The 17,028-nt window shown below is 38.6% G+C and overlaps 1 protein-coding gene across 6 annotated transcripts in view; it reads right to left on the bottom strand.

Annotated features, from left to right (window-relative positions):
- The window catches only part of LOC137637239 (mitochondrial ribosome-associated GTPase 1), a 410,833-nt gene that overhangs the window by 201,131 nt on the left and 192,674 nt on the right, over positions 1-17,028 (bottom strand). The gene's annotated exons all lie outside the window — the stretch shown is intronic.

Raw genomic sequence — 17,028 nt, 5'->3', positions numbered from 1 at the left:
AAACAACACCTTCGTCTGGTCCTCGACAGCGAAGTGGTGGTCCGCTGCCTCAACAGAGGCGGGTCAAAGTCAGGGCCTCTGAACCATGTTCTAGTAGCCATATTCTCCCTAGCAGCCTCGAACCGTTGGCATCTTTCAGCTGTCCACCTGGCGGGAGTCCGGAATGTAGTGGCAGACGCCCTGTCCCGGACCTCCCCTCTAGAATCGGAATGGTCACTCGATCTAAAGTCATTTCGGTGGATTCTCTCTCAGGTTCCCGGTCTCCAAGTGGACCTCTTCGCCACGGAATCCAACCACAAATTGAGAGTATATGTGGCTCCCAATCTAGACCCTCAGGCTTACGCCACAGACGCCATGTCACAGAATTGGGACAACTGGGAAAAGATTTATCTCTTTCCACCGGTGAATCTTTTACTGAAAGTTCTAGACAAACTGAGATCCTTCAAGGGACAAGTAGCCTTGGTCGCACCCAACTGGCCCAAGAGCAACTGGTATCCTCTCCTGCGGGAGTTGAGACTATACCCTCACCCGATACCCAATCCGGTTCTGCCTCAGATAGTACAAACACGCGTTGTGTACGCTTTCTCAAACATTCAGAGCGCCCTAACTTTATGGACTTTATGAAGTTTGCGGCTATGCATGGTGCCAATATTGATCCTCAAAACACCTTGTTCCTAGAATCGGATAAACGGGATTCCACCATCCGCCAGTATGACTCTGCAGTTAAAAAGTTGGCAAAATTTTTAATAGACTCAGACGTGAACTGTATGAACTTGAACCTTACAGTCACTTTCTTTAGATCTTTACTAGAATCAGGTCTGGCAGCCAATACTATCACCACTATTAAATCGGCTCTGAAAAAGATCTTCCTAGTGGGTTTTAACATAGACTTAACCGACTCTTTGTTAGCTTCAATTCCGAAAGCTTGTGCCAGACTGAAACCGGTTACTCGTCCTACCCCGGTGACCTGGTTCCTTAATGACGTCCTCAAATTGGCTTCTGATACCATTAACAGTTCTTGTGATTACATGCCCCTTCTCAGGAAAACACTTTTCCTAGTGAGCTTGGCTTCCGGGGCAAGAATTTCTGAATTGGCAGCCTTGTCGAGAGACCCGGGTCATATTGACTTTCTGCCTTCAGGAGAGGTCCTTCTTTCTCCTAACAAATTCTTTTTGGCTAAGAATGAAGACCCTCAAAACAGATGGACCTCCTGGAAAATTGTTCCCCTCACGCAAGATCCGTCGCTGTGCCCTGTCACTACTCTTAGGTCTTATTTATCCCGGACCTCCTCTAACTCCTCGGGGCCTCTATTCGTTAGAGAACAAGGCGGTACCATTACTATTAAAGGGATCAGGCAACAAATTTTGTATTTTATTAAACAAGCTAACCCTGACTCTTTTCCTCTTTCACATGATATCAGGGCGGTTGCCACCTCGGTGAACTTCTTTCACCACATGAATTTTACAGACCTTTCCAGGTATACAGGGTGGAAATCACCGTCAGTGTTCAGGAAACACTACCTTAAACATTTGGAAGCCCTAAAATTTTCTACAGTAGCCGCAGGGAGCGTAGTTACTCCCAAGTAACTCACAGGTTAATGCCTTGACTCTTTATCTCCCTCTTACCTGCCTCATTTATACCCTATTGTATTCGTTGGTCTCGCACCTGAATACTGTTATTATATTTGTAAATTTTATGCTCCTGAGTATCTGTATATATTATCACTCACGGCATTATTATACCTACCTTATTGGATTTATGTTCATATTTAAGATACCCTTATAATTGTTTTTTGGTACTCATCTCTGATTAAAGCATCCTGTATTTCCCTTACGCTTATGTTTTTTCCTTTATTTTGCAAGTTTGGTGACATTTTTCTCTTGTATAGATTCACTGGGCGGCACAGGTTCGAGCCCAGAAAAGGGATTTTGACGTAGGAAAAATCTATTTCTGGGCGAAGGACCTGTGCCGCCCAGTGAACCCTCCCAGCTCCTCTCCCTTGGAGTCCCCAAACTTTGGGTGCTAAGGAGTTGGGTTCTGAGCGGATGCATTGTTAGTAGTACCGAGTGAGGTTGAACGGCTCTCCTCTATTGGGGTTCTCTGTCGTGGATTAATCTAAATAGTGCGGGACCTCTGGAATATACGCCCAATTTTATACCGACACCAATAGGTGAGCGAGCTAGTTAACCTAGCACTCCTTTACATTTTTTCTCTGGTATATTTAGCAGTAAATTACCTAAGAATAAGTGCTAAATGGAGCTTATTCACTGGGCGGCACAGGTCCTTCGCCCAGAAATAGATTTTTCCTACGTCAAAATCCCTTTAATATGAAAATGTAATAATTTTTCTGCTTCATTTATGTTTGCCAGGTAACTGAATGGGATTAGGTCCAGCACATATCTTTAAAAAATTATAACTTCCTTGTTAATATGAAGATTTTAGATTTGGTATTTCTTGTAAGTATGAACTGCCTTCAGATTTACATTGCATGGTGTTTGTTACATCTAATGCAGTTCAAGAATATTTTTTTCAATCGCCTTATATTTTTACTGACTAATGCACAGTAAATTAAATATTTAATCACATAAACAAATATGCATAATATTGATAAAGTGGAAACATGACAATTCTACTGTGCCAAAAGGAGAGGACAAATTCAGATTAAAATGAAAGGAATCCCCTTCTGAGAATGGCTGATTATGAAGGAGTAAGACTAAAGTTTTTCCCATTTTCATCAGGTATTGAAAAGCCTACACCTCAAACTGCATGTGGTCATAGAGGGCTAATGAATCCTCCTGTCCTTGAATCCTCCCATTATATCAATGGAGTAGCATTCCATATGATTTCTGTGATACAGTGTGTTCCTACTGTATTATATTAAATATTCTTGATTTTGGTGAAGGATGATCGGTTGCATATATTTTGGATTACAGGACAAAGGTTTTTTTTTTTGGATTATTTTGTTACACACATTTCTTGAAGGGATTTTGGTCAACCACTACATAGTCATAACTCTCTTCACGAAAGACTCTGTTTACGAAATTTTCAAGCTGCGAAACGAGATGCAAATATTTTTATGACTCGCTTTACGAAAAAATTTTCATTTTAAGAAGAGATTTGCCAGCCAGGCCACGAATAAAATAGTCACCCTTCACAAAGAGTTGAAGAAAATGCATTCAGACAACAGAAAATGTAGCTGTAGTCTATAATAGGGGTAACTATAATAGTACAGTACATATGGAACTGTATATTTAGTATATGTACAGTATTGTACTGTATGTACTATATTATTTTCCATTTATTATTACATTATGTTGTAATAGCTACTCAATTTACAGGTATTAACAGTTAGTTTAGGTATACTGCATGGTTCAAATGTATTTGGCTGTATAGTATTTCACTGTGGTTATACTGTAGCTTTATCATGAGATTTAATGTGGTGTTTTGTAGGGTTTGAAACAAATTATGCAATTTGCAAGTGAAATGTTACTCATAACATGAAAAATCACTTTATGAAAGCCACTCCAGAACGAATCAATTTCGTGTTGTGAGGCATTAGTGTAGTTATGCAGGTTACGGAGATGTAGAGTCGAGGTCACTTCGGAGAGATTTCTATTAAATCCATCTCAAAGGTTTCTTTCTCTGTGAATAACAAGAAGCTGTGATGCAGGACCAACTTCAAATAATGAGGTAGTGGTTTGCGGGATGCTGCCTGCAAAAACTTGCAGGCAGTCTATCGGGATGCCAACCTTATTCCACTACCATACACTTACTTACAGTGGTCACAGATGAATCAATCAGGGCCCCCCCAAAAAATCAAAGCAATATGAACACTAGGCACCACCCCTCAACAAGCAATGGTGACCTTCAGGTACAATTTATTCTGTGAAAATAATACATTAAAAATAAAAAGATATCTGACAAGACTTATACTTAATCTGAGAAAAAGGACAGTTTACGTGAGGGGTGAAGAAAACATTGTAATAAAACATATTTATCTTTAATCAATTTTGTTATTAAAAGTAAACCTAAAGCCCTATAATGAGAAGAATGAAATAAAGATTGCCTAAAAAATTGGTATACCAATTTACATTGTATGAAAATACCGTAACTGTCTCATAAAAGAAATATAAAGGCAGCATATTAACGAATATCCCAAATCCTTATGAAATGAATATCACCTGTGGTCAAGTTCTAAAGATAGAATCAGGAATTCCACTAATATGTGGCTTGTCACCTAAGTTCTTAGTATTCATAATACCTTTTCTTCCACATAAATATATAGAAAAAAAAATTCTTCATGCTCTAGATCAGTGCATAAAATGGAACTGTGTCCAGATTCAATATGATGGACCTCTGTCCCAAAAAGCGTTATGCCAATACGAATTAGGATTTTGTCACAAAAAATTGATCAATTTTCTAATGGTAATGCGTAGAAACCTTTGATGGAGTTTACTCTCAAGTCTGCAAAATCTAATAATCAGGATTACTGTTTCTTCATGTGACAGATAAATTACACTGGTTTTCATGAACTTCATCACTGTGTGATTTTTGCACTATCTTGCAACAAGCCTGTCAACTATCAAAGTTTGGTCGATTACCACACTAGACCACTAGGAGATCTGATTCACTTTGTGTCCCAAAGGATTGCATTCAATAGCAAGTGTTACTTCCAGGAATGAAGCATACAAGTTAAATTCGTCTTAAGATACAAGGAAACTCCTATACTATGACCCCTACAGGGAGCAGGACATTAAGCCAGTTTGAAAGAAAAAATATACAATTTTGAGATTATTCAAACAAATTATATAGAGGGTGAGGCTTAGCATAAGACAATGAAAAAAATATACTAAAAAGGCAAATACCTATATATACAGTACAGGGTTATTTTTTATAACGAGTTGGTGGTACAATTCACGTCGGTTATCCTTGGGAGTTTTTTTATGGGGGAGGGATTTTAACTCCTCTCTGCTCATGGATGCTTCATAGATGATGCTGGTACTGTGCTAGGGAAATACAACGTTACGTATTCAGACGACATGACAGCATTAACTAATACCTGGAATCAAAGGAAACCAGAAAAATATCCCTATACCGGATAGCAGAAGGGCTTTTAACTTGGACAAAGTTGAGGGAAATATTCTCTTCTTCTCACTTTCTCCTAGGAACATTGTACCTCTTAATAGATCAGTTAAGCAAAGAAAATCAGATTCTTCTACATGACTGGTCTCTACATCCGTCAAGAGTGGCTATGTGGCTAGAGATTTGGAATTGGCAGGGATGACCAAACCAGGATATGGTTGCAATATCTCTAAACCAAAAATAGTAGTGTTTTTGTGCACCAGTTCCATATCCTTTAGCACGGATACTGGATAACGTGTTACAAGACTGATCTAATCTGGATCTGCACTCCTTTCCAATATTTGCCATGATTTGACTGGTGATAACCATACCGGGTATTTATGAATAGCAGGATGTCTCTGCTCGCTCCATTTAGGCCTAAAGTGGATTTAGTCTCTTCCTCTTTTACTTTGCTGAATAGGTTCAGTAAGATGAAGTCTATGTCAGTACAAATGTGGGTAAGACTTATAAAGACCACAACATAAATAAATTGGCTCCAATAGGATACCTCAAGATGAGTTTTCTAATAGCAATCTAGACAGAATCTCTATTCCATTGATGAGGAACCAATTTTAACAGCTGAGTTGGTGGGAAGACCATTGTCCGTTATCACAGATAGCTTCCTTGAAAATTTCGATTCCACCCCTATCCCTGTTCAGGGATGCTTCACATGAAGGGTGGGGGACACTCTACATGATATCCATCGGTCAGATAAATAACTATCAAAAGATTGATTGATTTGAAGTTTTCTGGCCTCCTGACATTGAAGGCCATTACCGGCAATAACGTTTATAAAGAATAAAAGAATATACAATTGAAACCATAGAAACAAAGATGTCATTACAAAATTTAAATAACTTTCAGAAGACCAGCTTCTGAAATAAATCTAAAAATACCACTGGCATAGTATGACACATCCTGCCAAAGAATCTTGGCAAGGATGGACCTGCCATCCTCACCTCGAGCCTCAAACAATATTTCTTAAGGAGCTAAAAGTGAGGCAGTAAGGTTAATAAATGCACCAATGTCAGAGATACCAAAGAGTTGTTGCAATATGGCTGGTTGTGGCAACTCATCAGAAACTCATGTGTCAACCTAGTGACCAATGAGAAGACAACAAAGAGTAATCTTCCAATTTTAGGGCCCCATATTATACCTCGAAGCAGATATAACATTCGTTATTTCTTTCATCTTATTTCCATCTAAGCTATCCAAATGCTGTTGCCAATTATTATAAAATCAACTCAATGTTTGGTGAGAAATCATTACAAAGCATGGTTTGAATGATTAATTATCAGTTATCTGGCATCCTGACATCTAAGGTCATTGACGCCGATGTTATTTTTTATAAAAAAAAAAAAGAAATAAATAAATGGTAAATCAGTATTAAACAATAAAATTAAGAACATCCTTATAACAGTTAAATAATTTTAAAAAGACCTGCTTCTGGAATAAATTTAAAAATACCACTAGTATGGTACGTCACATCATGTCTGAGAATCTTGGCAAGGATGAACCTGCCATCCTCAACTCAAGCCTCAAACAGATGTCTATTTCTTTCGGTACTATCAGTGGGGCATTCAATCAACAAAAGTTCTCACTGTTAAGGGTACCAAACATTCGTCGCAATATGGTTGGTGTTGGCCATATAGCAGAAACTCATGTGTCAACCGAGTGTGACCAATGCGGAGACGACAAAAAGACGTCTCCCATTTTCGGGGCATCATGTTATAACTCCAAGGCGATATGACATTTGTTATTTCTCTCATACTATTGCTAACTAGACTATCCCACTGTTGTTGCCAATTATTATACTGTAAAACAATTTCTTAATGGTAGGTAGGAAATCATTACACGGAATGGGATACCTTCTTGGTAGCAGCTTGGACGCAGCATTCTTTGCCAGTAAATCTGCCTTCTCATTCCCATACACACGTACATGTGCTGAAACTCAACAAAATCGAACTGTTATACCTCTAAGTCCAATAATAAAAAGCCATTCTAAAATCTTTAAAACTATATGGTTACCATAATTAAAAATTTCTAAAGCTTGAAGGTCACCTTGCATCACTAAAAACGGTAAAATTACCCTTCTTCTCAAACACTATTTTCTCAATAGCAGTTAGTATGACATACAGTTCGGCAGTAAATATGGAAACTGTTAGAGGAAGTGCACCTCTACAATTAAATCCATTACTATGTACTCCAAACCCAACGCCAAGCATCGGATTTGGAGCCATCAGTATATATAAAAGTTGATTCCCTATGTTCTGCAACATGTTTCATAAAAAGAGATCTAGCTTCTAATTTAGCCATATTATTTTTAACACCAATAAAATATTTACAAAAAGATATCTCAGTAATTTCTGTGGAGAGGTTGATGATATCTTAAATGGCACTTTACTTCTAATTGAATGAAAACTGTTCAATAATTGTTTCACTCGAAAACCATAAGGTTGAGGATATTTAGGGTGCATATCAAAGTATGTTGAGTGCCTTACAAGGCTTACAGTCTGAAAGGCTAAAGAATTAGGGAATAATTGAAGACTTTTGGTAAAGGTCTAAAGGTAACTCTACAGTGATAACAAGGAGGCCTGAGATAGGTGAAGTTCTAAAGGCTCCTGTGGCTAATCTGATACTAGTATGTTGTATATAATCTAAAATCTTTAGTCGCCTTGAGGTGGCTGAGGAGTATATTTCACTTCTATAACTAATTTTTGAAAATATTAAGGCCTTGTATAACCTTAAAATAGTTTTGCGGTCGGCTCCCCATGATGTACTGGACAAAACTTTTAAAAGAAGAGCTTCAAGGCACTTTACTTTTAAAGCTTTCAAGTGAGGAACCCATGTAAGTTTACAATCAAATATCAATCCTAAAAATCTAGCTTCGCTTACACATGGGATCCATTGTATATATCCAGGTCTGGATGTACTCACCAAATACGAAAGAAATGGACAATAGTAGTTTTGCTTGTTGAAAACTTAAATCCATTCATATCAGCCCACTGAATCATTTTCTCAATTGAGAGTTTTAGTTTTCTCTCAATCATCGACATTCTAGATCCAGCAAATGATATGGAGAGATCATCTACAAATAGTGTTGAGAGAATATTTTGAGGAATGAAAGAGGATACCCCATTAACTGCTAGTGCAAATAGGGTTACACTTAGTAAACTACCCTAGGGAACTCCTTCCTGACATCATCTCTCCAATAGTGTTTCCCCAACTCTCACTTGAAAAAATCTAAGTGAAATGAATGATTGAATGAATGATGATAGCCCTCCTCGTAATCCCAAATTATGAATGGTTTTAAGAATACCATACCTCCATGAAGTACAGTGGAACCTCTACATCCGAACGTATCTACATCCGAATTTTCCAACATCCGAAGTAAAATTCGAGCAAATTATTGACTCTACACCCAAAATTTATTTCGACACACGAAGTAAACATTACGCCATTGAGCGTCGAGTGCTCAGTTCTCTGTTCTTGGGTGTATCATGTGGTTGTCCTCTGTTTGGTCTGTTATTAACAGTGCTTATTTTCTTCCTTTTCTCACATTTCCTTTTTGATTTTACTTATAATCATGGTACCTAAGAAGCTAAGTTTCAGTACAGGAAGAAGGCAATTCTTTCATTAGAACTGAAGCAAGAAATTATAGAAAAACATGAGAGCAGTGTGCATGTGAGTGATACTGTATGGCTAAACAATATGGCTGGAATAGGCCTATGATCTCGAGGATCATCAAGCTGAAGGCAGCCATTAAAGCAAATAACCATCGAAGGGGATCACCATTATTACAAGACATCGTAGCAATACCCTGGAAGAGATAGAGCGCCTTTTATTGATAGGGATAAAGGACAAAGAGATTGTTGGCAACGATCATTTGGGAGAAGGGCCAGCGTGATGAACAGAAAGAAAGAAAAAAGTGAAGCAAAGAAAACCAATATAGCATTAACAAGCTCTTTTAAATAAGACTTCTCTCTTTTTTGTTTCTCTCTAAACATAGCATTAACATGTTCTTTAAATAAAATCTCTCTCTCTCTCTCTCTCTCTCTCTCTCTCTCTCTCTCTCTCTCTCTCTCTCTCGTTCTTCTTCACTGTTGTAGTGTTAGATACGTCTACGTCTATTATTTTTTTCCGAGAGAGAGAGAGAGAGAGAGAGAGAGAGAGAGAGAGAGATTAAACAAAAATGTGTTTAGAGTACATATGATTTTTAACTGCGTCAACGAGTTGAAAAACAATTAAATGAAACTAAGAAAATAATAACAGCTAATCTGAATTCCTTTATTAACTAAAACAAATTTTGATACAAACACACTCGTGTGCGTATGCACAAACACACACACACAGGTGCAAGAATTTTGCTACGCAGTAAGAGAGACGGTCAGGGAGGAGGCAGAGATGGTGACTGCGATAACATACCGTAACTCGTCACTGAAAGTGATGAAAATAAAAAATCAAAAGAAAAAATGTAAAAAATATGAAATATAAAAATAAAATAAAAAAATAAATAAGCTTAGTTAGATTAAAATTTCCGTAGTGTAAGTTACAGTATGTTATCGCAGTCACCATCTCTACCTCCTCACCGATCGTGTCTCCTTGTGCGTGTGTGTGTGTGTTTGCGCATACGCACACGAGTGTGTTTGTATCAATATTTGTTTTAGTTAATAAAGGAATTCAGATTAGCTGATATTGTTTTTTTAGTTACATTTAACTGTCTTTCAACTCGTTAACGCTGTTAAAAATCATATGTACACAACGCATTTTCGTTTAATCTCATTTTTGTTTAATCTCTCTCTCTCTCTCTCTCAGAATAAAAAATTAATAGACGTCTCTAACACTAACAGTGAAGAACGAGAGAGAGAGAGAGAGAGAGAGAGAGAGAGAGAGAGAGAGAGAGAGAGAGAGAGAGAGAGAGAGAGAGAGAGAGTATTCATTTAAAGAACATGTTAACACCATGTCTACCTTCTCGCCGATCGTCCGTCTCCTCCTGGGTAGCAAATCCTACACCTGCGTTGGCCTGTCTCTAAGGTGAAGTACCAATAAAACACATTTAATATTCATTATTTCTTTATAATTATCTTTTTTACATGCTTCTTTCATATTATGCAGTTATGTTATTGTTATGTGTAATTATGTGTAGCCATTTATTAAGGATTTATTATGGGTTTTTAGGCTGAGGAACAAATTAAATGAATTACCCTGTATTCTTATGGGAAAATTCGTTTCGACATCCGAACATTTTCTATATCCGAAGTTGGTTCTGGAACGGATTAAATTCGTATGTAGAGGTTCCACTGTATCATGCTTTTTCAAGGTCAAAAGAGACTCTTACATGGTGCTGTTTGGTAGCAAAGGCTTCACAAATAGACGACTCAAGACATCTATCGTTGAATGCATTTTCCTATATCCACACTGGATAGGTGATAAAATACACTTCTTCTCCAAGAACTACACCAGTCTTGCATTGACCATCATCTCCATGATCTTACATACACAACATGTTAATGCAATTGGTCGGTAGTTTGCTGCTAAAACTTATCCTTACCGGGTTTAAAAAAGGCTAAAATAATGGGTAGTTCCCAAACACTTGGATAACTACAATCATGCCATAGTCTGTTAATAATGCTCAAAATAAATAACTTGGTATTAACAGGTACATGTTTGATCATTGCATGTGGAATTCTATCAGGACCAGGGGCTGTATCGTTGCAATTAGCAAGTGCAGAATCAAATTCCCTTTCTGTGAAAGGATTATTGTAGGATTCCTTCTTTTCTGCTGCAAAATTTAGTATTTTCCATTCTTCATTGCTTCTATACTGGTAACCAGGAGCTACTTTACACTTGCTTGATACATTGGAGAAATGATCATCCAATGCATTGCAAACCTCAGTTGCTCCAGTCACATACTGACCTTTCACCCCTAACACTGGTGGTGGGTTGGGGTGAATTTCCCTACTATCTTTTTCACTTTCCTCCACACAGAAGATGGTGGTCTTCTACTGTTAATGGAGGAAACAAGAGACACTCAAGACTGGCGCCTAGCTTCTTTCATGGCACAACAGAACTGTGCTCTATATTTCTTGTATATAATTAAATTCTCCTCAGTAGGGCGTCTGCGCAATTGAGTTAAAGACTCTTTTGTTGCTCTGTGCAGGGCAGTTAGTTCTGCAGACCACCAGGGGACTGGTCGTCATTTGAATAACCCTGTTGTTTTGGGAATTGAATTGACTCCTGCTGTATGAAGGATTCTATTCCGCAAGTCTATGGCATCATCAATATTCTCAAACTTCTGCATTCCTTTCAATTTTGGTCAGCTCATGAAATCTATGCCAGTTTCCTTTTCAAGATTCCATCGTGGCGATCTTCATAAAGGTGGACCATTGTTGGTGTTTATAATGATTGGTGCATGATCACTGGTATGCCAATCATCCAATGTCCTCCAATCTAAACTGAGAAGGCAATTAGAGCTTGCAATTGATAGGTCAATGCACAACAAGGTACCTGTCTGAACATGAAAGTTCGTGGGCTCTCCTGTATTAAGTAGACCCTCATCTTCATTTTCCACAATTGATGATAAAATGTTACCCCTAGTGTTTGCTAAAACTTCACCCCATAATGGATGTCTACTATTAAAATCCTCCCAAAAGAAAAAAGGTTGAGGAGTTGTTGAATTACCTCTACTAAATCATTATACGAAATATTGTCATTAGGAAGCAAATAAAGAGAGCAAATTATGTATTTTCTCCCTACATCAATTTGTACAACCACTGCCTGCAGAGGGTTACAAATGGGTAAAGATGTTCGGGGAACATCTCAGCGAACGTATGTAAGACTTCCACCATGGCTGCCTGTTTATGGACCGTATGGTGTCCGATAGCTAACATACTCTCGAGGACATGGAGTATTAGCATTAAGCTTGCTCTCCTGTAGACATACAACTATAGGGGAGTGCATGAATGAGGAGCCAAGTTCTTCATATTTGGCCCTTAAACCCTGACAATTCCATTGCAAAATGGAGGAAAAAATTATATATTATTTCTGGAAGACATCTTGGACGAGGTCTCATTGGCAGTCTTTGATTTAACATGATTTTCTGTTGGCTTCTTTGGACAGGGTCTTGATAAATTAGGTTTCACATTTGCCTTTCCAAAGTTCTTTTAACTTAATTCTTGAGGGGGATGATGAACCTAAACTTGAATTTTTGATTGATTCATGTTTGTTGAAGGTTCATCATCTTATTCAGATAAAATATTGTACCTTTGCATGGAGAACCATTAGGCTTATGCACCTACATTATGGTAGCTGCATTCAATAGCTCTCTAGCAGGGGATTTCTCCCCTAAATCTGGCAATAATGCTACCCGAGATGAAAGCCTTGGGCTTTTCATTCGAGGTGTGGCAGATTTAGAGGAAGGAGGGGGTGCCTTTTTAACGAGTGGCACCGGATTTAAAGTAAGAGGCATGTTAACAGCCTTGGGAGGTAATTTATAAATATGATGATTTACACTACCTGGTCTAGGTGGTGTTGTAATTTTGTCTATATGTCCTGCATCCTTAGATTGTAAGGCTTTGGCACATCTTTTAATTTTCTTAGAAGTCACCTAGCATATCCTACACTGATATGCTCTGCATCTGACTTCTGAATAGCAGCAGCTTCTATTTCATACTGAGGGCATTTCTTATTATTAGCTTTATCATTTTGGCTACAATTAGGGCACTTTGAAATAGAAATGCAGGATCCATGCTGTTGTAGAAACCATATTAAAACTATTAGGCAGTATTAACTCTGTTAATCATCAGCTCAGGCACCGGCTTGTGGCAAGGGTCAGTGACTTTTTAGGTTACGAGCTAGACCACTATAGTGTAACATTTATTCAGAATTTTCGCTTATCACGGCTATGTCTGTAACTTGACTATCGTGATAACCGAGGTCTGACTGTATTAGCCAATATGGGATATACAGTAATGCCTCCAGATACGAAATTCACGTCCCTTAGTGGTTTTCGTACCAAGATTTTTTCGTGGGCGAGTCACGTTTTACATGTACATACATATACCAAGGCACTTCCACTAATTTTGGGGGGTAGCCGACATCAAACAAATGAAACAGAAAAGGGGGCCTCTCCTCTCTAAGTTCCTCCAAGCCTAACAAGGGACTCAACCGAGTTCGGCTGGTACTGCTAGGGTACCACAGCTCACCCTCCCCCGTTATCCAACACAGATGAAGCTTCATAACGCTGAATCCCCTACTGCTCCTACCTCCGCGGTTTTACATATAAATGGTGTAATTTGTTCCAAGCCCTATAAAAATACATTAGATTTTACAATAAAGCTAAACCACAATGATATACAACCATTTGGATAATTTAATACCGTTAATACCTGAAAATAAAGTATCATTAGAACATACAGTAATGCAATAATACAATGGAAAAAAATGGGGAACTTTATCTTTCAAGTGAAGTGATGGCCAAAAGTGAAAGTGGCAGTAGAAGAGAAGGACAAAAGGCAAAAAACATTAACACTTAATTTTATGAAGAATTTGAAACAAAATTTATTTTTGCCTTTTGCTAATTTTTCATTTTTTTTTCTTTTTACTTTACCTTTTGTACTTTCTAAATTTCCTCGATTTCTTCACTACTTTGATTTTTCGGATTTTTTATCACTTTTAGGATCACCTTGGCCTTCTAATGGCCTCTTAAAAAAATAACTATCCAAAGGAAATTGTTTCTGCCTATTTTTTAAATATTCCTGAAATTACTCGGGCAAACGTCATTAAACTGCGCATCCAGACATCCTATATAAGCCTTTTCATGGAGGCTCTTTTCTATAAACGTTTGCACTATATGAACAACAGCTAGAGCCTCCTTAATTTCTGCTGTTGTTATTGGGACCTCCTCCTCGTCGTCGCCGCTAAAGAACTGTTCTTGAACAGTGTTCATTTTGCATGGCTTCCAATTCCTACAGGTTGTCTGTCGTAAGCTCCTCTTGGTGCTCCTCGAGAAGCTCATTGATGTCGTCTTCACTGACGGCCATCCCCATGGACCTCACGAGTGTAAAGATTTCGTCCACCTCAGGTTGCGGAACAAGTTGAAGATCGTTAACTTTTTCGGCTTCGGCATTAGCTAAGCATACATGGGATCCCGCGAAATCCAAGTCACAGCTTCTTCCACAAAGACTTCTAGGTGTGCCTCGAAACATTCTACCAAGCTTGATTGATGAGTCGACGCATATCACAATATCGAAATGGTCCTTCCAAAATTCACGCACGGTGAGGCTCATAATATCGGACATTTCAAAACATCTCCTGAACAGATGTTTCTCATAAAGCTTCTTGAAGTTAGCACTCACTTGCTGGTCCATTGGCTGAAGTAGAGGGGGGTGTTAGGCGGAAGATAGAGAGCCTTGATGAAGGAATAATCTGCTAGAATATTCAACACCAGCAGACATTCAAAAGAACACACCTCTCTTCTAAATACTTTTTTAAGAGTCCAACCGAAACAGAGATTTACCCACGCAGTGAACAAGTCTCGTTACCCAAGCTTTCGCATTAGCCCTCCACATCACCGGAAGCTGATTCTTTCACACTTTGTGGGCCTTGAAGAGGCTCAAGGAGTCTCCAAGTGATACACCAGTCCAGGCTCCCCCTTACAATCCCCACTGGCATTTGCACAGAGAGCAAGGGTAAGCCTGTCTTTCAAACGCTTATGCCCGGTTAGCTGCTTTTCTTCCTCTGTGATGTAGGTCTTGTGAGGCATGATGTTCCAGAAAAGCAAAGTTTTGTCAGTTGAAGACTTGCTGGGGAGTGTAGCCTTCTTGGAGAGTAGAGTCCACTCGTCAAATTTCTTAACAAAGGCTTCGGTAGCTACAAATTTCTTACCAAAAGCTTCATCCACTTTCGTGCTCGAGCTGGCAGCCTCCTCACGCCGCACCACTGAATGATGCCTGCTTTGATGTGCCTTCTCCGGTGTCATCTTGAACCTGAGCATGCACATGATCAGCGAAAATGGCGCTGGCCTTCTGGCAGATTGTCGTCTCAGTGATTGTGTCTCCAGTGATTTCCTTGTCCTTATTCCAAAGGAGAAGCAGTCTCTCCAAATCACGGATGTGGCTCCTCTTGCTGGAAAAAAGTCACGTCCTTAGAAGGTGTTGCCGCTTAGATAGCTTCCTTCTGTTTAAGGATGGTGCCTATCATCGACGGATTTTGGCCACATTCCTTAGCTATCTCACTCAACCGCATGCCAGCTTCATACAACTTGATTATCTCCAGCTTCATCTCCATAGATAGCATGCTCCTCGTCTTTCCCTAAACATTCACAACATTCTTGGGGCCCATGGCTAACAGTGTACGAGTTGAATAACGCAAAACGATACAGTACAGTAACTAAAAGCGCGCAAGCGAAATCACCAACACGAATTCAGGGTGAACGAGAGTGCTGTCGAAACGAAATGGTCAAGGAACTCTGATACGTAGATGCATGATGGAATAGATGCTGACCAATAGGAGAGCAGGATCTTATAATTGATTGATTTAAAGTTTTCTGGCACCCTGACATCTAAGGTCATTGACGCCGATATAATTTATTTTATATAAAAAATAAGAGTATTCAATTAAAACCAAAAAAGTTAAGATATCATCATAAAAGTTAAATAGTTTTCAGAAGACCTGCTTCTGAAATCGATCTAAAAATGCCGCTCTCATAGTAGGACACATCATGTCCAATGAATCCTGGCAAGCATGAACCTGCCATCCTCACCTCGAGCTTCAAACAGATATCTATTTCTTAAGTTATTATAATTGGGGCATTCGGTTAGCGAATGCCCCACTGTTAAAGGTAACAAACAGTCATCGCAATACGGTTGGTGTTGGCCCTTCACCAGAAATTCGTGTGTCAACCATACATGACCAATGCGGAGACGATGAAGAGAAGTCTCTCACTTTCGGGGCATCATGTTATTCCTCCTAGGAGATATGACATTTGTTACATCTCTCATTTTATTGCCATCTACAATATCCCAGTGCTGTTGCCAATCATTACAAAACCATATTTTGATGTTGGGTAGGAAATCATTACAGGGAATGGGATACCTTCTTGGTAGCAACTAGGATGTAGCATTATTCGGCAGTAAATCTGCCTTCTCATTCCCAGATACACCTACACGTGCTGGAACCCAATAAAATCAAACCATTATACCTCTCTGTCCAGTAATAAAAATCCATTCTAAAATCTTTAAAACTAAAGGGTTACAAGAATTATAAACTTCTAAAGCTTGAAGGACACTCCTTGCATCACTAAAAATGATAAAATTACCTCCTTCTCCAACGCTATTTTCTCAATAGTGGTTAGTATGCCATACAGTTCGGCAGTAAATATGGAAGCTGCTAGTGGAAGTGCACCTCACAATTAAAATCATTACTATGTACTCCAAATCCAACGCCAGCATCAGATTTGGAGCCATCAGTAAATATAAAAGTCGATCCCCTATGTTCTGCAACATGTTCCATAAAAAGAGACCTCAGATTTGGACCCATTAATATATATAAAAGTCGACCCCCTATGTTCTGCAACATATTCCATAAAAAAAGACCTGGATTCTAAATCAGTCATATTCTTCTTAAACTCCAATACAGTATTCAAAAAAGGTACCTCTGATAATTTCCATGGAGGTGTTGATGATATCTTGAATGGAAGCACCTTACTTCTAATCATATCAAGACTCTTTACTAATTGTTTCACCCGAAACCCATAAGGCATCCTGACATCGAAGCTCATTGACACCGATATCGCTTATTATTATAAATACAGATGAAAAGAATATTCAATTAAAACCAGAAAAGTAAATGTTTTAAAAGTTAAATAGCATTAGGATGACCTGCTTCTGATATAAATTGAAAAATACC

The sequence above is a fragment of the Palaemon carinicauda genome, unplaced genomic scaffold, assembly GCF_036898095.1.
Source record: "Palaemon carinicauda isolate YSFRI2023 unplaced genomic scaffold, ASM3689809v2 scaffold6, whole genome shotgun sequence".
Classification (NCBI taxonomy): Eukaryota; Metazoa; Arthropoda; class Malacostraca; order Decapoda; family Palaemonidae; genus Palaemon; species Palaemon carinicauda.
The sequence above is the reverse complement of the archived record's forward strand: the minus strand, read 5'-3'. Positions and strand labels throughout refer to the sequence as shown.